The sequence below is a fragment of the Calonectris borealis genome, chromosome 10, assembly GCF_964195595.1.
Source record: "Calonectris borealis chromosome 10, bCalBor7.hap1.2, whole genome shotgun sequence".
NCBI lineage: Eukaryota > Metazoa > Chordata > Aves > Procellariiformes > Procellariidae > Calonectris > Calonectris borealis.
In genome coordinates this window covers 11,826,284-11,850,403 of record NC_134321.1, presented here as the reverse complement: position 1 = coordinate 11,850,403, position 24,120 = coordinate 11,826,284, and the positions used below count along the sequence as shown (strand labels likewise).

At 41.9% G+C, this 24,120-nt stretch overlaps 2 long non-coding RNA genes across 25 annotated transcripts in view; one reads left to right on the top strand and one right to left on the bottom strand.

Annotated features, from left to right (window-relative positions):
* LOC142086182 (uncharacterized) overlaps positions 1–23,570 on the bottom strand; it is a 68,035-nt gene extending 44,465 nt beyond the window's left edge. For 6 of the 24 annotated variants that reach the window (XR_012675020.1, XR_012675015.1, XR_012675016.1 and 3 more), the window contains exons 1-6: positions 23,354–23,539; positions 13,803–13,903; positions 12,657–12,941; positions 8,655–9,086; positions 5,936–6,787; positions 651–812 (exon numbers count right to left, since the gene is read on the bottom strand). This is a non-coding gene — a long non-coding RNA (uncharacterized LOC142086182). Of the gene's footprint in view, positions 1–460; positions 813–5,935; positions 6,788–8,654; positions 9,087–12,614; positions 12,942–13,802; positions 13,904–23,353 lie in introns of those variants that run through there. The other 18 variants (XR_012675013.1, XR_012675010.1, XR_012675012.1 and 15 more) reach the window with 16 other exon arrangements.
* Positions 752–22,044, top strand: LOC142086183 (uncharacterized). The gene is made up of 3 exons (XR_012675021.1): positions 752–843; positions 6,794–7,309; positions 14,708–22,044. It is a non-coding gene; the product is annotated as an uncharacterized LOC142086183 (long non-coding RNA).
* Positions 23,571–24,120: the final 550 nt, after the last annotated feature.

Below are 24,120 nucleotides of genomic sequence, written 5' to 3'. Positions count from 1 at the left end.
GTCTGTGGGAAACAGGATCTGCCACGCAAAAATAAGTTTCAACAGTATCGATGGGAAGAGATAGAGGCTTTTTAAGGTTGTAGTGAAGCTTTAGAGTCTAACTTGGAAGGTCAAATTCGTCTCCCAAGAGGTTCAAGGGACATGCTTGTGCTTCTCCTCTGTGAGAAGCCCCTGGTGCTGAGCCGGATACCTTAGTGTGGAAGCTAACCTAGGTTTTGGTGGAATTAATGTGTGGCCAGAGTAAGGTCTGTACAGCTAATGTATATGCAGAAATAAGATAGTTGTCTTTGAGTGAGTCTCCAAATGGCCTCCTCTACTGTCCTTGTGTTTCAAAAGCTACCAAAGCTAGGCCCTGAATTTATGTGTGCTAAGAGTCAACCGCTGTTATTTGGAACTTCGGTGGTTTATTTTATAATACTCATTCTATGAAAAAAGTAGAAAATATAAGCAGACCAGAAAATTAGTGTAGCTTACACTATTAATTTTGTATCTTTATTAAGAAATAAATTTGTATCGTTATTAAGAAAAAGTTTTTAAGTTCTAGGAATGTTTGGTAAAGGTCTCTAAATGTTAAATATTGGAGATTTTTCATGTCAGCAGTAATAAGCAGTTGTTAGTGGTGTAAATGTTCAGCCAGACCAGGGACTCACAGTGCCTCAGTTGCTGATGGGAGCTGTATTTCTCGGAAAAGCCCCGCAGAACCACCTTGTGAGCATCAGATTGCTGTCACCCCTCCCGTGCCAGGGTGTCTGCAGTACAAGTCTCCTTGTAGCCAAGCCTCTGAGGTTTGTGGACACCTGCTGAACTCTCCTCTGGAAATCACAGAAAATAAACAGAACGCCGGTAAGTCAGGTGGGCTTTTATAATACCAAACTAGTGTCAGTACAAGAGGAGCATCAGCACCATGAAATGGATATCTTGAACAATCCCGGGGCATGGAGGAGACAAGCAATAGATTTTGGGCAATTAGGAAGGAGTATAGCAATAGCACAGGTTCAAGTCAGGGGTGGGAAATGGGCCTGAAGGTTGATAAGCCAACACAGACCATCGCTGAAAAGCAAACATTAGGTCCCTGTGGTGCAATACCTAGCTGTGGCTACGTGCTAGGTAGAACGCAGAGGTAAAGTCAATGCTATTGTGTGGTATTTATTTAATAGTGTTATGTTGAGAGGTATTCGTGGACAGGGAGGTTTTTGCAGCCAGCTGCAGGCAGTGGGTTTCCTGAGTGCTCTCTTTCAGGCTCAAAGATGGAGGGACTGGTCCTGCCCCAGTGCTGAGCCAGGTGCTGTGAGCCAGCGCTTGGAGGTACTAGGCTACAGAACAAGGTGAAACCAAGTTGCCTGGTTGCCCTAATTACTATTACAGGGACTAAAGTATTGACCCAGAGCCATAGGTGCTCGAGAGAGTGGAAGCCAGGAGACAGTGTCATGAGCGAGACCCTGAGAGCAAGTAGAGGTAGGGTCTTTTGAGCCTTAAACCCACTGGTGGGGCAGACTTAGGGACTTCTGAGCAAGGAAACTCTCTACTGTTGCTTGTTTCTAGCAAGATAAAGACTTTGTGAGCCTTTTTATGACTAAATGAATTTATGCCAAGCCTATACAACTTCAAATAGCAGCTAGTTGGTCAAGCAAGTGATGCCTAATCTTTAGGCCTCTGTGTCAAGGGCCCTGGGAGCTTTGCTCTTGAGGGCACCTAATTTTGCAGGATGCTCCAGGCTGAATTTGTAGGTAAGACTTTTATGAGCATATCTCTTAAGTGCAGAAATAATTTTAATGAAGCTATAAGAGATCATTCACATATAAAGTTATAGGCATGCTTCAGACGAGACCGGATAGGTGCAGAACCAGCCCTTATCTCCAGTTCTAGTGACCCAGTCTGGACCAGTCTCCACAAGTTTCTTTTCGGGGTTTAAACCAAGCCTTTGGTTTGTTTGAGAAATTTGAGGTTTTATTTTCATAATTACCTTTAGTTTTGGAGCTATAGCCCTTAAGGCTATTTGGAATCCATTGAAATGAGCTGAACTCTAAATCAGAGGTTTCTGTATTTCATGTCAAATGCACAGAAATCAAGTATGAGGTTTCTGCTCCAATCGTGTGGAAGTTTGTTTTAACTTCCAAAGCATACTGTGTTTTCTTTAAAGAAACTGGTAACTTCTGTTTAATGCTGAGCTCAAAATATATCATTTCAGGCAGGCTAGTTTTTCACACCAAAGCATGTGACTTTAATTTCCCAAACATTTCCCCAAATACCTTTTTCCAATCTGCAAAATAACCCATGGAAAAAAGTACAGATCTCATCACGATGCTTGAAATTGTCATAGTTTTCACATGCAACTAGGGACCATGCAAGGTAAAGAAAGGGTCTAGGGACATGTTACCGGATATTTATGGCCAGCTTGTGCCATGACTCAAGTGATTGTTAGCTTTAGTACAGTGATAATCTAGCCTATAGCTGACCAGTCCATCTCTTTAGGTATGCTTTATCTCCAATGTACTTCTGTTAGTAGATTTGTTTGGTTTTTTCCTTGATACTATCTGTAAACATCACAAGGTATATGGCATCCTCTTTTGCAGGGAAATTTTTCTAGAGGACTCACAGGAATTTTTGATTCTCACGTGCCGTCTAATTATTCCCATTCTTAATTCTTCCTGTTATTGCTGATTATAGAGCTCATCTCTGTGATGGCACCCTTAAAATAAATTGTTATCAGGTTCACACGTTGGTTGTCGATACATAATGTAAGGACTCATTCCTACCCTCCTAATGGAACTCCTAGATACTAAAGGGAACTTCTCATGGACAAAAAAAATGCCCCGTTTTCAGCCTATGAAAAATCTGTAAGTCTTCAGAATAAGTCCTTTACCCAAACTGTAATGCTCCCAGCTGAAAGCCAGGCATGATAAAAATGACAGATTAAAAAACATAAAAAAAAAATTAACAGGGGGCTCTTCTTGCTACAGGCTTTTACAGAGCATAGCTGTAGAAACAGATCAATTCACTTAAATGAAGTGCCTCTGGAGCGTAAGTTGTCTGTTTGTAGACAGCAGACCTTTTTTTGTATTTCCGTATTAACAGGGCTTCTCCTAAGGAGCTGTGACCTTTAATCTCATTATGTATGGATTTGTGTATGTGACATACGAATTTGTTACCAAGATACTATTTGAAGCAAACATCTTGGGGCCTTCCAAGTCGGCAAGTTGATGCTGATTTCTGAGTCATCCCAGCCCAAAATATTATTTTGTATTTCTGCAACATTTTGGGCTGTGGAGAGAACATCAGCCATCTTATCTGACTGATGCTATCGGGTGCTTTCCATTCGTTTCCTAATGTATATCCTAGAGACAGCCAGACACGCACTAAGTCTGGATATGAATGGCACTGAAATTAAGTGGGATTCATTTTAGTTTATCGGAAAGATGGAGCAATGCAGCTAACTACAGCAACTGATCTATAGCAGGATAAGGCCCTGACAAGTTCTTTCAAGCTTCATGTAATTTGCGTCATCTCATTTGTTGCTTTCCTCATCTCCCTTCTCTTTTCCTCTTCCCCGTATATTGCCATCTTTTCTTAGTTTATACAAACACATACTGCTAAGTATAGATTTTTTTTGCTGTAGCTGGTCCAGTGGTGGAACTGGGCAGACTCATGGCAGATCCAGGCATGGACAGTATTCTCAACATAGAGACCATCTGTGAAATGGTCTAGGTGGGGTCTAACGTGTGTCATGGATTCTGTTGCATTGTTATTCCCTTGTTTCTAATTTTATATAATATTGACTACCAATTAACAACCTGTTATCTGGTTCAGAAAATTATTCTGGAATGTGGCCTTTAATAATAGGGGATTGATAAATGGCAGGGGAGTAACTTCCAGTCCTGCACTCCTTCAAAGAACCCTTTAATGACGCACAATACTTCTTGGTACTGCATAATATCTATTTCTGAATTCCAGCTGCAGCTAAGGCTTTCTTTTTTGTCCTGCTGGAGTTGCTGAGATTGTTTCATTTGACGAGGGAGTATGTTCAAAGAAGAAATACTGAAATATGTTGAACAAAAGTATATTTAAAGTATTTCCACCCAATCTGAAACATGATTTCTCAAGATCTTGCAGAGTGCCTGTAGCATAGCCAGCTGCAATATTAATGCCACTTCACTGAAAAAGTACCAGAGCCCTGTAACTCTCATATAATAAATGAATTGTAGATACCACTCTCAGCACAAATAATTAGCAGGATTTATACTGCATTCTCCTCATAAAGAATGAGTCAGTTCTCCCACACTCTGAGCATGCTGAAATTCTTAGAGACAATGCAGCTGAGTGCAGTTAATTATTATCTTTTCATTTAGGTATTTTTTGTTGTTGATGACAATGTCACCATAAATTATGAAATTTATGAAATTTCATACCTTCATGTCAGTGCATCCAAGCTTTATAAAGGAAGATTATGGCTGAATGTTGCCATTTTAGAAGATTAGATAAGTTAAGAAAATTATTTTCATGAACATGAATTTTTTGTAGAGCAAAACTTTACTGAGAAGTACCTCACTTTTAGTTTCCAGCAATCAGAACGTGAAATTCTTACACATGTTTACAAGCAGGCAAAGCTGAACTTCAGGAAGTCACATGATTTCCAGTAACACCCCATATATAGACATTTAGATGATGAAAGCAATGAAAAAAAAAAACTTGCTGTTACAAGTCTCCTGAAGCTGACATGTATTATCTCTGTGTAGCCATGCTACCATATGTATGGCATAAGGCTCCTTCCCTCTTTGTTCCAAGAATTTATATCACTAGATATTTCAGAGAAGTCACAGTCCCAAACTGAATGTGCAGTGGCTGATACAGGGGGGACTTTTCTTTGGAAGCTCACAGTGACTGTACCTAGTAGAAAGGAAAGTACAACCCCTTGTGTGCCTGACTGTTGATAGCTAAGTAAATAAGCAAATCTCAGGCAAATAACAGTGTAACAGAAGGAATAACTTTATCAGAATCAGGAAAGTAGGATCTAGGAAAGGAAGGGTCTACTGTTAGCTAATAACTCTCAGATGTGCATTTTCTACCAACTCTTCACCTCCTGTTATTCCCAAATGACTACAAGCCTTGCTTCTTCCATCTCCTGTAGAGGATAGTATAGCTAAGAAGAGAGATCCTGAAATAATTTGATATATACTGTTGGATAAATAATGCAAAAATATGCTTTTGTTGTTAATATTGTCTGCATGGGCTGAGGTCCTTGTTCGGCTCCAATGAAACAGGTTAATTCCCCAGGTCTGAGATGTTCCTGGTGCCTCATCTGACTCTTCCTAGGTACCTCTGAGTCAGGTCTTGCGTCCTGAGGTGCGTGTGCTCTTTCTCTCTGAATACCTATGAATGCAGTGTGGAGTTCAGTGTGATTTATCCCTTTGCTTACTCCTTGGGTTATGGTTAAAGGGGAGTTCGGAAACTGTGAACAGAATTATTACATCAGATATGGTCCAAAAGTGCCGAGTGTTTTCCCTTCAGAGAAGGGAGCTGAGCTAAGTCACAATAAAAGCAATTGTGGGGTTTTTGGAAGGGAGTAGATGGCATAGGGAGAAAGCAATGTGTTGCAAGTGGGTAGATCCAGCCCATGGGTACCATATGTTTTGAAATCTTTGTGGTCTGGATAGTGACCAGCCAGTTTTTTTAGCCTGAGGCTCACAGCTCCACCCCACTGAGCAAGGAGTTCCTGCTGCTATAGAGCCCAAAAAGTGCCTTAGCACCCTGGAGCCCTTCTGTTGCTTATCAACATAAATACAAATAGGGCACCTTTGCAACAGGACTTTTGCAAAGAGAACTTGAGGTCATTGCTGCCTATACCCTGCTTTTCTGCAGGCTGCTGCTTTGATATATTTCTGCATCATCAAACTTCACCAAAATCCATGTTTGAAGTGCGGATTTCCTCCAGACAAACCTTGGGCTGATGAACTCTGCAGAGGAGGGAGCCTGGCCTGTGTAGAAGTGTCAGCATTGACTGCAGGATGCAGAACGGGATCTGAAATACGGGGGTCTGGAAGGCAGAAACTTTGCGTGATGAGGCCTTTCTGTTCCTATAATTCAGATACTAGTACAGTTGAGCTCCTTCTTTTATAATACACCCTGTGATGACTACCAAAACCACTCCTTTAGAGAAGGTCTGCAGCCAGTTATCCAGATAATGAAGAAGGGCAGGGAGAGGGAGGGGGGACATTACCCACAGCTAATACAAAACACGTGCCAGTGAGACAGTGACTATTCAGTGTGTTCATCTTTTAAAATGTGGTAAGTGCATCTCCTTGGAGCACAGGGATAACCTTAGGCACCAGGAAACTGCCAGCAGGTGTGAGTCTGTGTCCTGGCTGTGATGTAGTCAAGGCAAGATGGAGTGGGCCAATCCATGGCCCAGATAATCCATCCATGGATAATCAAATGCTATGTCCAAGGCATGATTTGGCTGTTTTCTTTGTTAAAGTGTCCTTTGTCAGTCTGACATAATCAAAAGTCCTGCCACTTACATTGATCTTCTTCCTCATTCTAGTTAGTGACTGGACTTGGAGGGGATCTTAAGATCAGCTGAGCTATATAATGTAGTTTTTTATATAAAATGCAAGGATAACATTGATGAGGAAGTGAAGAGACAGTACAAAACTCTGTACTGGCAACGCAGCTCATAGTCATCTTTTGAAGATTACTTGACTTCGGTGGAAAGGCTTATCTTCCTGTAAGTAGAGACATTCCTCTGCTGTGACATAATCTCACTTTTTATCTTTCGTCTCCTTTATTCTTTCTGCAGAAAATATAGAGAGAAAGATAAAATACCCTCTGGTGACCCGTACATCTCAAGAGTCCTTAGTGCTGTGTGTCTTCCATGACAGGTAACCTTCTAGCAAGTGTTGCTGGAGGAGTTTCACGGTTCTCATTAAAATGGTTTGTTGGCTTTAGGACTTTAATCTGCAAGATGAAATCCCTCACCATAGAGAACATGCAGACCCTTCCAGATCAGTCCCTTTCTGACTGATCCAGCACTGTTGATGCCAGTGGAAGTTTCACCCTTGATTTCAAACCCAGTCAAGCCTGAGGACTGTGGTCCTTTCTTTCCTTCATCCCTTTGGGCAGCTAAGGCGCTTACGTAAGGTGTGCAGAGACGGTGCGACGGGGGGGGCTTCGGTGCCACGCATGAGGAGAGCTTTGCCCCGAAGTGCGGACAGTCTAAGTTTAGATTTGGCGCAACGAGTGAAAGTAATAAACAAAAGTTGGGAATAGGCACGGCAGAGGTCACGGCAGCGAGATCAAGGGTTGCGCTGATTTGGTAGGTGAATATCCTGATGGCTGCACTGATTAAACAGAGTGAGTCACCAGCTGGAGGCTGGAAGGAAGAAGCGGGGCGTTAGAAGGATGTGGCTGTGGGGAGACCTGGTGAGCAGAGATTAGGAGGACAGTTCATGCCCAGAGGACTAGAATAGCTTGTCCACTAGTTTCATTGTTTTAGGCATTTAAAACACACTGGGTTAATCACTAACAAAGATGCCCAAGGGAACAATGTTGTATCAGTTATCTTCCTGAGCTTTTGACTGTTTTGGTTCTATTTATTCTAGACAAAAGAGCTTATTTGTGATGTTTCATCTTTAGTCTGAATGTCTCTAATTTGGACATCCATTTAATTTGGAAGGTTTCCATGAGACGCCAGTGAGACTGATTAAAGTCATGACTTATAACCAAACGTCTTTCTCGCTCTATGTTGCTGACCGCAGCTTTGGTTATGAATTGTGAAAGAATGTTAAAATCCAGTGTATTTTTCTCTTTGTGGGCTCTGTTTATTTTTATTTTTAACATTTTGATTGGACAATGAAAAATGTCAGTGATGCCAGTTGCAAGTTTTTAGGTACAAGTTTGCCTTTCAGCCATTGCATGGGAGTGATTATTTGTTTTTAAAAACTGACATCTGTGGATTTTTAGTTCCTTTTTCTTAATAATCTCTGGAAAAATATGGCATTGCATAAAAGCCTGTTGTATGAAAGGTAAAAGCAGGGCCAAGTTTGGGACGACGACAACTTTTCCATGTCTAGCTAACTTTTTCAGAGAGCAGTAGCAACAAGCTGAGTGGAAGTTGGAAGAGGCAGCATAGTTCCTTCTGTTTCCCTTGAATTCCTTTCATCAGTCCAGTGACTACATGTGTCCTGATGACACATTTCTGGGTCACATGTCCCAGAACGATGGGCTATATGGAGATACACAGCATGGAAAGTATTCTAGCTAGAGACTAGTTATGTTGACAGGTTCCACACGTGGTGTAAATTTGTATATTCCTCACATGGACTTTATTAATAGCTCAAGACTGAGACAGGGAGAGCCAGTTACATTGCTCTTTATGTAAATAAAACAACAGAAATATTTTTTTTCTTGTTCCTTATCATATTAAACCTGCAAATAGCTTATTACCCTATAAGGCAGCTTAGGCTAGCACATGAGACCATTAGGAAATGCAGAGCAGCACGAGTCGGAGCACAGATTTCCCCAAGCCAGGCTGCATGGCCGCAGGACAGGAGTGAAGGCACGAGGGTGCAGCATGCAGTGTCTAGAACTGGAGAAAGAATAGGAGGCCCAGATAAGTATTTACAAAGCCAGTCTCAAGCTTAACCAAACTGAATGCTTGCTTTGTTTTTGGTCCAGTGGAAACTTTGCAATGGAAGAGTTAAACCGTTTTCCTCCTTGGCTCTGCCATCAAAGGGATGCTGCTGCCTTTTCCAGTCAACTTTCTTCCATTCAGTGGGATCTGGACTTCCCTCTCTGCAGGATACTGCTCTGGTTAGGAGATCAGAGGGAGAAAATGCTGTAACTGTAGGCTGTCTTTATTCTGATTCTTCTCAGGTTAATCAGTCACTTCCACTGTAATTCTTTCAGCTAGTAGTAGTAGCAAGCTGTTGCCCTGGTATATGGATTAAATATATCTGGAAGCACAAACCAGAGTGTTAGGAGATTGCATATCCAGTCCTCTGTGTTCCCACTAACAGGAAAAACTGAGAAATGTGTCAAGAGAGACTAGATCCAAGTATTCGTGTCTTCTTCCAGACACTGAATAAAAACACCTGAATGGAAAGGACTTTTATTAGTTGTGACCCTCCTGTATTAATCACAACCAATTAAATTAATCTTCAGCAACATGGAGAAGTACAGAAGGGCTATCCCAGTTTGACATTTGTGATGAATGTGAACTAAAATCCGAATTCCCAAATATTCAGAGCTTGGGCTGTGCTCTGAGCTCATCTTTATAGCTATAAAAAGAGAGACTCTGACAGGTTCTCTTCAGTGACGTGGTGAATCTGGATGAAGACACAGGTAGCAGGTAGCAGATTACAGGGCAAATTAAAAATGAGAGCTATTTACAATGCAAAAGGCTTGAATTTTGTCCACAGGTGAAATTATTACCCAATTTAGGTAATAATTCACATATTTTCATATGCAGAACAACTACAAAATCTTCTGGAGGGCTCCAAATCATCCTAGGAAGAAGAGGTGTCTCCCATTCAACACCTTTTATTTGAACGGGACATGCACATAATTTGTTCCTGAATGTAGGCAAGGAAAGGAATACCAGGAATACCTGGTAGAGCAGACAACTAGGAATCTGAATCAGGATTTCTCTCCTCAGCTCTGTACCTAACATGCATTTTGACCTTGATAAGTCACTTTCTGTTTTTTTCAGGCCTCAGTTTAAGCATGTTTTTAAAATGGATAAACCAATATATGTTTCCCATGAGGATACTGTAGAAGTTAGGTTTTTTAGATGTGAAAGATGCTTACTGTATTATTAAATGGGCTGCATTTTTACAAGTTCACTCTCAGAAAGAAATATTTATAATACATAAAATTCAAAACATTCCTCTGTGCCCTTAAGTTCAAATGATGGAAATAAATTAGAAAAATGGTATTTAAGTGCTAAGCAGGGTATGGCAATAGGACTATTGCATTTACGTTTGCACTGTGAGCAAAGAATTCATAAATGCGCCAGGCCAGTGTGGTTTTCCACCACGTTTATGAGTATGATTTACCTCCTGTGTAATCAAAATAAAGACACATTAGTGGCCAAGAATATTTACTAAGTCTTCCAAACTGACATGTTTTAGCTGTAAGGGAGAAATCGATTTTAAATTCTACTGATTTGTTTTCCTCTATGTCTCGATTAAACACTCCACATTAAATTCCTGAAATTTTTCTGCTGCTACTTGTAATGGGTTAGAAATGTCAGGCTATCTTTGAAGTGGAGCACTCTTCTCCAAGACACTTTGCATAGCTTAATTAGCACAGTGATTTCTTTCCCTGTGCCTTCTCTAAGGGCTTTCTTTATGTCAGATGCTTCTAAGTATTGAGAATCAGAGCCAGATGTCAACCGATGAGCTGCCGATCGCTCAAGCTAAATGTAATTTAATGCAACAGTTCATATGAGCAGTTTGCAAAACCCCTCTGGGGACCGTATGTGCAGGGGTGCTCCTGGATGCATGCATCTATAGGCTCTGTTCAGTGCAGCTCAAGGCACACATGTGCATTAAAGGACCTGGTGTGGCCGTAGGTCATTATCATCAGATGACTACAGCCATCACGATGACACTTTCTTTTATTATACTGTAGCAAGCAAAGAAGCTTTAAAACTGTCAAAAAATAGCTGGGGTTTTTTTCTTAACAGGTGGTGAGGGACCTTCCTAATATCTTCAGGTAGCTTTGTTGTCCTGAATCCCCAACCTCAGCTGTATAATTGCTATGGCTAGGCAGTGTAGCAAATGTTCATCATTTTAAGGCCTGGAGCCAGTTCGTATCTCAGAGTCACTGGTTGAATGTTTTTCTGTCCAAGGAAACTGCCTAAGCAGAACTAGTTCTGATTCTGGCTAGCGATGTGTCACTAATATATGAGTCCTCTAAAATGTTTACCTATGAAAAGTGAGACTTTGACCCTGAGATACCAGAAATCATTCAAACTAGACTAAACACAAACAATTCACATAGTCCAGTATACGGTGAGGTCTCTTACCAAACCTTTTCTGCACATAGCCATTATGTGAATGTCAGCCACAGGAGTGCATTTCATACTGGGATTTTCCACTTGGCCTTTATTCAGTACCAATCTCATGAGGGGATGAAAAGTGGACTTGAGGAATGCAGTTCAAAGGACTTGCACTACCGAACCTGTGTACCAAGCCTGGCTACGTAAGTCATAGTAATGACTTGTGAGGATACCATAAAATGGAGGCAGCCCGTGCAGGACCGTGAAACAGAAGATATGTAGCACATACGTGGGACAACTGAGAAGGAGGAGCCAGGCAAGGGGCACTTCGAGAGTGGAAAGCAGCCAAAAGATGCTGAAGGAAACAACAGTCCTGGCAATACTGCCATGACAACAGCTTTCCTCCTCTGTCTCCCTGTGGTGGTCTTGCTAAGTTACAACTTTTAATGTGGTTATCTCTGCCCCTGAAAAGACTGGGGTACGTTTTTAAAGACCTGATGACAAAATTACCCCCAAATTCTGCAAAACTAAAGGAGTAAGGAGTCAGTCAAGTAAAAAATCTGTCCAGATTGCTGGCTTTTATTATATGAGAAAGGATGGGAAGCTATAGATAGTATGAGAGTGCTGATGCAGTGTAACATACACTGAAATTGGTCCAGGTTTATTGCCATATTTAATGCAGACACTGAAATATAGAAACTCTGTAAAGAACAGCCTCGTGTCATGGGTGCTGTTAGTTGGTATATTTTACCCTGCGTGTTAACAATGCAATATAACATTGTTGCTGGCAGACATCTTATTAAAAAAATGCCTTCCTTCTTCAAAAAACTTCCTATTTCCTATCTATGGTGCTGTAGACTACCCCTTTTTGCTAAGGAAAACCTGATAGCCATGTGTATCAATTCAGACTCAAAGACACTTGGCAACCTCTGCGTGTCTGCATTGTCTGTTTGCAGCACCTTTCCCTTTATCAGATCCCTCTATACATGCCCCAGCACCCCCAAACGTTACAGTGGTTTTAAATGCTCAGCTTTTGATTGAGAAGGATGGCACAGGTGAACAAACTGTGTGTGTAGAGTGGCAGCCAACCAGGTTGGGATGTACTGCAGTATCTCAGGAGGGAACTCTCAGGAGCCGGACAGTGTGCGGTGGAATTTCTTTGTTCCTATAGTGCTTCTTGAGATTTCAGATATTGTGATTTGTAAAGATATTCTTACTTGAGATGGCGAGCTGATCGAGAAAAAACAATTATATATGATGCACCTTCTTTTTTGCCCTTAGAGAGAAAAACCTACCCAACCCCGAGCACATCTTTTTTAATCAGTCTAGTTGGTCACATATCACATGTGCTCCTCTTAAGCTGCCTATGGCAACATGCAGCACTTCTCAGCTGTTGTGAATTTGGGGATTTCAAAGGCCTTCCTGGCTCTAACGAAGGAGAGGGGCATTGCATGGCCTTTGCATAAGGTTGAACTCCATGCAGGAAAAGCAGGGGACAACTTGTCCCATCGCCTTCATTTTATATATTGACAAACTGAGGTTTAGACAAGATAAGTACTTTGACCTAGTTTACTCAGGGAGCAATAAGGAAGTAACTAGAAAATACCCAGGAAATTACCCAGGGAATTCTCCAAGTGCAATAAGACAATGAAGTTCAAACCCGAGTCTTCATCCTATGAGCTGTCTGCAGGGCTGGATTTGTCACTTTGTGCTTTTCGGAAAGAACAGTTTTTTAAAATGTCCCCTTTGGTGAGTTTAAGCAGAGGAAAGGTAATTGTTCATGTCCTGTGTGTTCTGCTTTAGATGGGCTCCGGGTTGCTGTCTCGCGCGGCGCATGACGTTACATGCTGAGCGGGTGAAGGGTGGGTGCGGCTGCTGCCAGGGGTGCCTGGGCTTGTTGAGAGGATTGTTGCCATTCCTACCCGCTTCTGTCTCTGTGGCCCTTCTGAAACAACACAAGCTATTAGCAATGGTCGTGTTATGTAATTCATTTAGGAAGAAAACTCACTCATAAAGTTTATGGTCCTGTTCTCTCTGAGGCAGCCCAAGCAAATGGGCCAGATTGGGGCGAGATGAGCAGCTGAGCTGAGAATGCACAGGGACACCATCATCTGTCCTACAGTCATGGCACAAAGCCTTAACCAAATCCTCCTCTGGAGGGTCCTGGGACTATATTTGCAAAAGCACAGACCCTGTAGCAGCCTGTTGTGCCTTGGGCTGCCTGTGCACAGGCTACGCGGGGTTGGCATGGCAACACCAGCTTCCCGCGGGTGTAGGAGCATCCCTGAATCACAGCTCTACCTGCCACCCCATTGCACCTCCTGAGTGTGGGAGGGGAGTGTCATGGGAGCCAGTGAAAGGCCTTCCCTCCCAAAAAATAAATAGCAAGCAAAGAGAATACTTATCTGCGAGGGCCTGCTATTGAAAAACGGATCTCAGTTCATATAAGCAGGAAAAAGACATTGAGGCTTATTTGTATTTCTGCCCCTGAGCACAAAAGGGCTAGAAAGCAGGCGGATCCCACCGATTGTGTGTTCCTCCTGTTTGGAGATGTAATCGGCGTCCACATACTGTGCCACAGCCTTTCCTCATCTCTAGGGGTTGGGTTGGGGCTGGGAATGATGCATAGGGGTAGAAGACCTCCAGCAGGGCAGTGAAGACCTCCTGGATAGGAGTGGGGAAGGGCTGGCTCCTGACGCAGCATCACTCCCCCATCTTCTGATGTGTAACGCACATCGCTAGGAGCAATGTTCATGGCGGAAGGAAGAAAACACAGGGTCACCGTGTTCGCTCAATCCCAACTTACCAACTGGAGAAACAGGCTCTGTGTAAACAGTACAAATGAAACGGATGTTTCGCTCTGCTACTGATAAGTTTATCAGCAAAGCCAATGTGCACTCTGGACCCCTAGAAAAAAACACAGAAAATGTGTTCAAGAAAGAGGAGCGGAGGGTCCTCAACTAACCCCCAGTTTACCACGCCCTGGGTATCAGTGTTCATGCTTTGGGACATGTCAATCATTGCTCAGCCAACATGACTCCAAGATTGGGATGTTGTCATCTGCAACCACAAGGCCCAATCTTACCAAGGCTCTAGCTGTCGTAAGTGCTATCGAGATGGATGAAAAAGGACTGTTGCAAAGGTGCTAGGGGAGATGAAAGCATGGCAGGGGCAGGCAAGGAGCATGGTTGCTGCTGGGGAGCACTGTGGCAAGGCCCTGCTGGATCTTGGGTGGGAGGTGAGGCAGTGGTCTTGTCCAGCTGGTATCATCCATGAATAGACTGTTGTCCTTTGCAAGGAAGCAAAGAGAAAACTGTCTCTTTTGGTTCCTTGACTGGGGCACTGAGCCAGTATTGCCTCACCGAGGGCTCGCCCTCCCGCTCGGAGGTCTCACAGCTCCAAAATGCCTCACCCACGTTGCCTCAAGCGCCTGCTCCAGTGTCCTGTTACACACAGACCATTTTGGCCAACTGGATTTTGTTCCTTGCAAGTGAGTGGCTGGGAAGAAGGTGTGTTTTACAGAGCTTATAATAGAAAGTTTGTTTTGACCTCAACGACAGAGAGATTAACGCCATTCCAGAATGATATAGCACATGTTTTTTACGGGTCCAAAGGCAATTCCTGTTTACGGAGCAGGACTGGAAAAGCCTCGCAGCGTTCAGGCTAGGGCAGCGGCTGGCAGGGATTCCTTCTCCATCACTTCTTTTTCAGGTGGACTTTTGCCCTGCTGAGGGAGAGGTTGAAACGCCCCGTGGATGGCTGAGGCAGGCTGTTGCAGTTGCGCAAAATCACGCTGCCTCCGAGACGAGAGAATGAGGAAATTCTTGCACTTACTCCTTTCCCTTCTCATCAAAGGAAACCACATCAGAGCTCCTTTGGGGTGATTCTTTCTGTTTTCCAGAATTTCCAAAGTTTCTTTTAGAAACTGTTTGGCTGAGATCCATAGACAAAGTTTGCCAATCCTTATGAAAAATTTGTCATTGACAGTAAAGATCCATTTGAAATAGCCCTGGACTTCCTTGAGTTATTCAGCTCTGCAGGTGCAGTCTTAAACACTTTGATCCATAGTGGTCTGACCTGCTAATCCCAATTATATGCTCACCCAGTTATCTTTATCAGTGTATGGGCACTGAGAACTGGGCCTGTGGTTCTGCTTCCACCACGCCTACTTTTCCAAGAAGTATGAAAGGCTGAAAGCACTCTGAACAAGCAACGTATCCATCTGCTAATAGCATGAGCCCTTGCATTTTTAGTCACCTTTCTGGAAACTAGAATGTACAAGATGTCCTTTCTGGGTAAATGTATTCTCATGTCCGTGAGGAGCTTGATGCACGTCAACCATCTGAGCCTTGGTGAGCCAGTGGGGAGTCAGAATGGGCACGAGCCTGGAGTCCACTGTCTAATGTATTCCCTGACACAGTCCCGAAGAGAAAACACAAAAAGACCGTAACGCCCCATGGAGTTAATTCATCATTTCACTGATGGCTGGATTTGCCTGATTCTGCTGTATTGTTACTTGCCTCCTTAAATTGCAGAACGTTCCTCTGAATTTTATTCATCATTTCTTGACTGATATTGTGCTCAAAACGTTTGTGTTTCTCCAAATTGATGCACCTAATCTGAGTTACATACCTTTAGTCAAAAAGGAGTTATGCACTGACCCATTGTCAGAGCCCAAAATTTAAGGTGCTTTTTGGAAAAGTGGCCTTTAATAAGCTCTCGTGTTTTCTTATATGATTGTGGTCTGAGACTCAGTGACCAATGGATGCCCCTCTAGGTGGGACGTATTTAGCTCGTTATTGACTATTACCTTCTAGAAGGATAGTCACGTTCATACACTGGCAGGGAACAACTAAGACTAGAGTGGGAGCCAGGGATTTTAGATGGTTTTGGAGACTTAAATTCAGATTTCTAGGTGCCAGCAGCATTGAAATGAGAAGATATATGAACATGGAAATCCAGCATCTAAGATATTAACAATATGGAGCTCTCCCTGAAGGAAAGTGCGAAGCACACTTAGCATACGCAAAGCTGTATTATTTGATCCAGAAAGATTATGCTGCGAGTTGATGACGCACCTTCCTTCCCCTCTCTACTTCTCATTTTCTCTCTGTATCGAGGCCCTCCGATCTTGGAAATTATTTACATCTCCTCTGCAAACCATGACAATCCTTTTCTCTCTCTCATGCTCTTTTTTGCATAATGCTTTTGGTGCATTTCATCCTGTTGACTTTAACCCTCTCCCACCAATGCACGCAACCAGTGACAGTGCAAATCACTGCTGCCTTTATTGGCACCAACCATAACCCGATACAGCTGTTGTCTGCTGGCCTGGGATTTTCCGCGGGCTCCTGCGGCGGAGCAGGTTGCAGACCGATTGAGACATGTTTGGTGGTTCAGCCAGGTTTGCCACAAGGGGGGGTGAAGAACAGAAACCGTCTATGGAAATTTACTGACTCTCTCAAGATCTCATGACTTCTTGCTAAATCTGAAAATTCCCAGTACAACAAGAATAATTGTTTCTAAACCGCCTCTGCGGCCTTTCATCATTTACCTGAATGTTGCATGGTCAGTGGCATTTTTTTTGTCAGTGATAGACAACAGTCCGTTTGCCGAAGGGATGGAAGATGAGGAATTCATTAGTCAAGATACTAGTTTCTAGTACAAAGAACTTCCACACAGATGGTGAATTTAAAAAATATATATATTCAACAAATTAGCACATAGCGTGCCAACTCTTGTGAAATATGTGCACATTAGGAGTATGAGTGGGAGCAAATAAGGTTGTGAGGAATCTTTCTGTGCCTTCTGTTTTCAGTGATTTGCAAAGAAGTCTTTTTATTGTCTCTTTTTTTTTTTTTTTTAAGGTAAATATGTACAAAGCTCTTTAAATCATCTGAAGTGCATGGTTACGACTAAGAGATAAGGAGGGATTTGTCTGTCTGACAAACTTCCCCTTTGTTTTTAGAGAAGGTTGGTATTTTCAGAAGTGGGAAAATACCACTGAGTGCAAAATGCAGGGCGTAGCGTAAATTGGAGTTCTGCCAGTTCATGGGCTGAGCAAAAACTGTTGAACTGCAAGATGCTTCAAGGCCCAGCTCTGTGTCCCACACAAGAAAAGCCGCCAGTGATGTCTCTAAGGAAAGCTCTCGGTCTCTAGTCCACAAAAGATCAATGTAATGCCTACTACAAAGTCAATAACAATTTTGCCATTAGGACAGTTAATGTTCTTAGTCATCTTTATGCTGGACCATATCATCTACCAACCAGAATTAATGGTGTTTATTTAAAAAATTGAGGGAGGGAGAGAGCAAAAAGCCAGGAGAAACCAGAGAAAAATGCCCCGAGTTTATGTTGTGCCTCTGGGCAGGGCATAAAGTGAATCTGAAATAATGTAATTTCTAAAGAAGCCAGAGCTAGAAGTAGAAACTGCAACAGTGATAAGAGACACCTCAGTACAGTCAACTCAAGCACCATTAAAGGCGATAGCCAGCAGCGCCTGCAAAGCGCGTTCGGTGCAAGGCCCTGACAGAGCCAGTAATGCTGTGCAGGCTGGTTTTGCTTTAAAATTTTTGATAAGGCTTTGTAAAGACAAGGGACTGGCTCGCGTGCAGCTGAACTGAAGTCATGCAGACGGAGATCTGCCTACTTAGGACTGCTTTTAGGGCTGGGCATGAAGGGACAAGGTAAGAAGCTGTATATGTTCCATATGGTGTTCCCTATAGTGGGGTCCATTTTCTAAGCCTCTGCTGGGACACCACCGTGTTGAAATACTAATTCAAATACTAACAAAACTGCAGCAACTTAGGGCAGGAATAGGATATTTGCAGGTGGATAATTAGCTAACTGGATAATGATGATCTCCTGTTATACACAGCCAAAAACTTGGTTCAGTACAGCATTTAGGGCAGGATACAACATATTGAGATTTGACATATTGAAAATTCTCTGGATCTGCCTAGGAAAGGGTAAAGAAAATAATCCCAAAGACCCCAAGAAAATTTAAAAAACACTTAGGATCAGAAAACGAAACCCACAAAAAAAAGCAGACGCATTAAAGGCAGCAAGATTGCAGCCCCGTACGTCATATAAAATGAATGCAGTTCGTCGTGCTGAATTGTTAATGCTCAGACCATATATGTTCAGTTCTTGACAAAGTAATCTCTTTATAAAGCTACATAATGCAGCAGAGTCAGCTAAGAACGAGTTATAAACAAAGCAGCTATTCAGCTGTCAAAGCAATTTTCAGCTATATTAAAACAGAATAGGATGGGACAGATTCTGCTGAGTGCTGTCCCGGGAAGGCGGTGGTGTTGCATGCGTGTAAATCGCGTGGCGAGAGGGAGTGCGTGCGCACATGGGCGGCCGCCCACGCAAACACATGTACACACACGTGCGCAGCATAATCGCCCGTCGCCTTCCTCAGCTCATGTTAGAAATTGCAAAATGCTTATTTAAATTGCATTTTCTCTCTGCACTTGGGGATGTCACCAAGTTCTGTCCATTCCGATGACGCGTTTTGTTTCTATAGAAACCAATGTACTTTGGAGAGGGAAAGCAGAAGGAGACTGAGAAAAGCAGAAAAATCAGGCAGAATAAGAGAAGTGTGCGGTGTGAATAGATCATTTGGGTCGTGGGGCTTTTAACAAAGTGACTTACGCCTTAAGGTGGCGAGATATTTATTTGTGGGTATGTCACTCCAGAATAATTCAAATCCATTCAAATGTATGTCAATTAAATGAATGCAACATCCTATTTCTTCATATATGCTATCCGCCATCAGATAGACTGTGTCTGCACTAGAGAGGCCAGGCTTCCAGTGTGCTTTCTGCTGATGCTTGACTTTTGCTGTTTGCTATGTCTCTGGTGTCATTAGCAGGTGTTTCCTATCTTCATCCCCAAACTGGGGAAGGAGGCAGGGCCTGGGAAACTACAGATTTTCAACTAAGGTCCAATGAAATACCTGTCAAGTCTCCCATAAAAAGCTGTGTATGATCTGTACCTCCCAAGGGGTAGGCAGGGCAGGGAGAGGCATGCTGGAGCTATTCTACGATTTTTTCCTTCTTAAAACAGCCAACTTGTCATTGAATCGTTTAATCACTAATTAAAAATCCTGGATAAAACAAGCTGCCTACAGCTTTCTGGCAAACATCCCATTGACTTCAGTAGGGCCAAGATTTTACCCTTTCCCTGACTGCAGAGCTTGTTTGTTGTCACTTCTTTTTCTTTAGCTGTTCTACGTGTTTGATGCCAGATTTTTTTCTCTTAACTGCATGTTTTCTTTTCTGAAATATTATCTCACTTCAGCTCCAGAATATAGAGTCTTAACATGATGGACCCCAAGAGGTAGTCCATGACCAGGCTAGCTGTATTTCACCCATGTCCTTTTCTGCTGTGGCCTAGGGGAGGACAAGGAGTAGATGTGAGGGCAGTAGGAATTTCAGCAGCTAAAGGCCTCCTTCAGCACCTCTGTGCAGGCAGGCATCTCGACTTGCAAGTCCCTGTTGCCAGAGCTATGCGCTGCTTACGGGGTCCCTCAGCTGGTATCTGACCAGCTGGAAGAAGGATGGACCACTGTAGCCTTGAGCATCGGCTGCTTCACCACCCAGGCTGAATGCCAGGAGGAGAAACGGAATCTATATGTGTGTATCTCTATATGTGTGAATGCTGTTGGTAACAGAGTGAAATTCCCGTTCTGTCTGTGTATATTCTTTGGTATGTGTTTCTCCTGTCTTCCTTTTTTGTATTTACCAATCATATCCTCTGTAATTTTGCTTTCAGAGTCTGCCTTAGAAGAGCCCTATGCCATTTTTGCCTGGAGCTGAATAACTCTAAGATGCACCCCCGCTGGCTGCTTGCTTGAAGGTAGGGATGTGCCAACAAACCCTGCTTCCCGGGGGCTTTTTGGCAGAGCACGCTCGACTTTCTGCTGTGTTCTTCATGAGAAGCTACTCTTGGTCACATACGGCCCATGTATGAGGGACTTGAGCTAACAAAAATTGCCAGGACTTACTGCATTCTTCAAAGCTTAGGGCACCACGGTACACATCGCCAGCAAACACCCTAATCCCTTACCAACACATTGGGTGGCAAAACCCACAGCAGTTCCCTGTAGTGTTGACATGCTTCGAGCCCATACTGTTTAATTTATCTTTGTGCACCCAAATCCATGATATCTAACAGGACTGACAGTTGGAGTCTCATTTGCTGGTTCATCAACAAATTATAAGAATAAAAAGAAACTATATGAAAGGAGATATGATTTTGCTGATCAGCTCTAATATTGGTTGTTTTCCTTGGTTTAATCGTTGAATTTTACAATTTATATGTTAAATGCTCTGCTTCACTTTTTTGTATCCAGACAGAAAGAAGCGGTTTGTAAAAAATGTGCTTTGTGGGTAATGTAGAATTTTTCTTCTCTGGGGAATCCATCAGTGAGGGTGTTTACTATATATTTATGAGACCCCTTGCAGATCTTTAGACTAGGCTTTCAGATTTCATCCTCTTGGACTTTTTACTGCTAACATTTATTCTTCTTTTAATGGTGAGCTCTCAGAACAATGCAGAGGGCTGAATTCAAACTCCAGACAAATCTTACACCACTGCTGGTTTGCAACGGGGCTCCACACAGGACTCGGCAAGATTTCATTCCGCATTTTCTTTAGTGTTGGTTACAATTCTCTGGGGGTGCAGGGAAAATTACGTTTGGCTTTAATATGTTCTGTATTAGTTAGCCTGTGATTTGCTTGTTCCAGAGGCTGGATGTTATCTTTGATACTGTGTCATTCTGTAAAGCAACGCTGAGTGCAAGAGAGAGTGACAGAGCATCTCTCACATGTGCTACCGCTGACTCATTGCATGTGCTTCTGTGAGGTGATGAAATACCTCGGTCACGTCAAAACTGTGCTCGTGTCTAGATAGCAGCTCATATCTAAATACTAGATATTATGTGACAAGTTTGAAGGCCAGAAGGTAATGTTCAGGGGTGATGTCTGTGCTCAAAAAGTAATCTTCTGGAAGCCAATGTAAGTTTATGCGTGAGCGAGGAGGATTTGCATGACTGTAAGCTCAGGAATAGGCTGTTATTCAAGTGCGAGGATGAATGAGAAAGATTAAAAAAAAACTTTTAAAAAGTCTATGCAACCTAAGTATACTGTTTATCATCTTGTTGTACCAAAACAAAATTTATGATGTACTTTGACTTGGGATTTTCCAGAGTCATCGATGTAGTGCTGGTTTTCATCATTTCTTGTCTTGTTGTTTCCCTGACTTCCCTTCCCAGGCTTTGGAATTTTTATCCTAATTTTTCTCTTTTGCTTTTAATGAAATAAAAAATTAGCTTTTTGACCTCAGAGCCTTCTCCCATAGTAGCGGATTTAAAATTGCTAGCTGAGAGTCAGCAGGAGAAGATGATACTCAGTCTAATTTCCTTAGAAATGTTATAGCTGAAGTATTTATAATAATAAGGCTTTGTTGCTGGAACCTCTGAATGCCAAGACTTTGAAAGAGGTAACTGAACCAGCAAGTTCTGGAAATATTTCCTAGATAGAAACTCAGGAGGAAGAAGAAGAAGAGCAGGGAAACACCAGCAATGTAATCGTATAACCGAGCATGTAATTTTCAGCAAAAGAATTTCTTTGTCAAGTTTAGTATTTTTTCTTTTGACAAATTGCTTGTGTAGAAACTGAATTTTTTCAGTCTCTGTGCTGTTGCAAATTTTAAGCTTTTGGTTGTCTTGATGTGGTTATTTTTTGACATCACTTAGTGGTGATGAGTCCGTGTTTGCGTGGCATGATTGGTCAGCTCAGTCGTGCTTAATGACTTAAGCCTTATGAACTACATTTGACTCAGAAAAGTATCATTTGGTTGTTGGAAGGAGAGTCTGCCGCATTACTCAAAGTCAGTGAAAGTTACTTCTAATCAAAAAGTTTTGTTACGGCAGGATTCAACAAGGTTCAAACGGTGCATAATACTTCTGCTCATTTGATTTCCAGGGCTGAATCTTGCACATAGAGTGGTTTTTTTTGAGAATGACAGCCATGAGCAAATTTTTAGTCACATGGCTATTCTCAAAAGTGACTAAAATTGGATGCAAGGGAAGATCCATCTGGTAATGATCCAACATATTCACAAATATTTTCTCATTATTTCTTTACTATTTGTCAGCTATCCCTTCTTTTCATCTATTCCCCTTTATTTCTTCTTGGTTTTGTGTTGTGATGATGTCTGGTTTGTTCCCAGAACTAATCTTTGAACTTATAGTAGACGGTTTTGAATATTGATGTATCTACGTATACAAATATAGATATATAAGTGGTTGCTTTTTTATGGGGGTTGATTTCTTTTACTAAGCAAGAGAGCAGACATGGATACAGAAGTTGCAGGCATGTTTGTGATCAGTCAATCTGCGCAGTTGCACCAAGCGACCTCATAATATAATTCATGCTGTGATGCACCACTTGAGGCTTGGCCTGAGTTCTTACTGGGTGATGGTTGCCTTACGTTACGATGGCGAGATGTTTCCCTTCTTCTAAGAGAATTTGGGGTATAATCATTGATTGGTTTTGTTAAATAGTTCTGGTTTTCCATAAGATCTTTATCACTGGGTAGCTCCTTCTTCAAAAACCTGGTGCCATCTCCCAAGGCATTACCTCTGTAGTATCTGGCAGTTAGATTAAAAGCAGGTTACAGTGCAGCTTGTTTTGTATGAACATTTGTAAGCCAGCTGTTGAGAGAAGTTTCCCTGAACATACAAAACCTGAGAGTTACACGTTGCGTTTCATCAGGAGGTGTTTTTGTTAAAGAATTGCCAGAGACAATACAAAAATTAATCTTGGTAATCCTGATACAAAATGCATCATTTCTTCTTGGCAAATAAAGTGTTTGGCATCAGCAAGTATTTACATTTACGTTGTTTTTAAACTTCTGTGTGTGCTGGAAGGTAGGGTGAAATATTTCCTAGATGAACAGACTATTCCTAAGAAAAGATATATCACGGAGCAGAAATTCAGAAACATTCTGTTTCAAAGGATGCTACATGATCAATACAATTACACCGGGCTTTTACTGGACGTGCAGAGCACATCTTTCATTGTCTTTACATAGGTTACACTTCAATTTTGTTTATGTTTTATTTCAGAGATTTCCAATTTTCTATTGTATCAGCAGTTGCATGAGCTCCCTTTCCTTGTGCTCCTACTTTGACATACTCCTATCCATCCATGTTCTTAAGAGATTTTTTTCTCTGTGCACATGAAAAAACGACAGAAGTTATTGTTGGTTAACTCATTACACTCTGATTCTCTCTATCTTAGCTCAAATTACTAAGTAAATATAAATAATATTTATATGTCATACCTCTTCGTAATTGTATATGCTTGTTACTTCCACTTTTCCTGTGTTCCTGGTGCTTGAGTGATGAGAAATCACAAAACACCAAGAGAACGTTGGTGTACATGAAAAAACTTGCATGGACCTTGATTCCAGGAAGAACATACACACATGCTGATAAACAGCTCCTTATCTAAGAAATACTTAAGAGAGTGTTTCTGAAATGAGAGTGCTTCTCTGAAACTGAGCATTTGGTTGCTGGGTTGTTTTTTTTTTTTTTAATATTTCAACACCCTGCTGATAGTGTTGTGAAATCCTTGCTGGGCCTTAGCCAATTAACTGAATAAACTTTTACTTGCTTAATGATTTTATAACTCTTCTATGTGAGATAAATTTGCCATTTGTTCATTTAACTTCTCTCCTACATTTGGTGTACAAATACTATCTAATCTCATGGAGACTCCAAGTCTTTGAGGCCTAAGTTCTTGCAAAGTTATCAAATACAGCAATCAGAACACGTTCGGACACTTAACAAAGTTCTCGTAATGTTTTTCACTGATATTTTTAGTATTATTAAAGATAATTACTGTTGTATTATTAAATACATTGAGCTCTCTTATATTCTGTGATGTAATTTTCCACTTTCATATTTACATTTATTAGTACACATTCCATTTAAAGTCGTCTTTCATTGCTCAGTGTGTGACATACTTCAGAGACGAACTGAGACCTTCCAAATCTGCATCCCATAAAATGTCTGCAAAATAGTCCTTTTTTCTAATGGCCAACCAGCC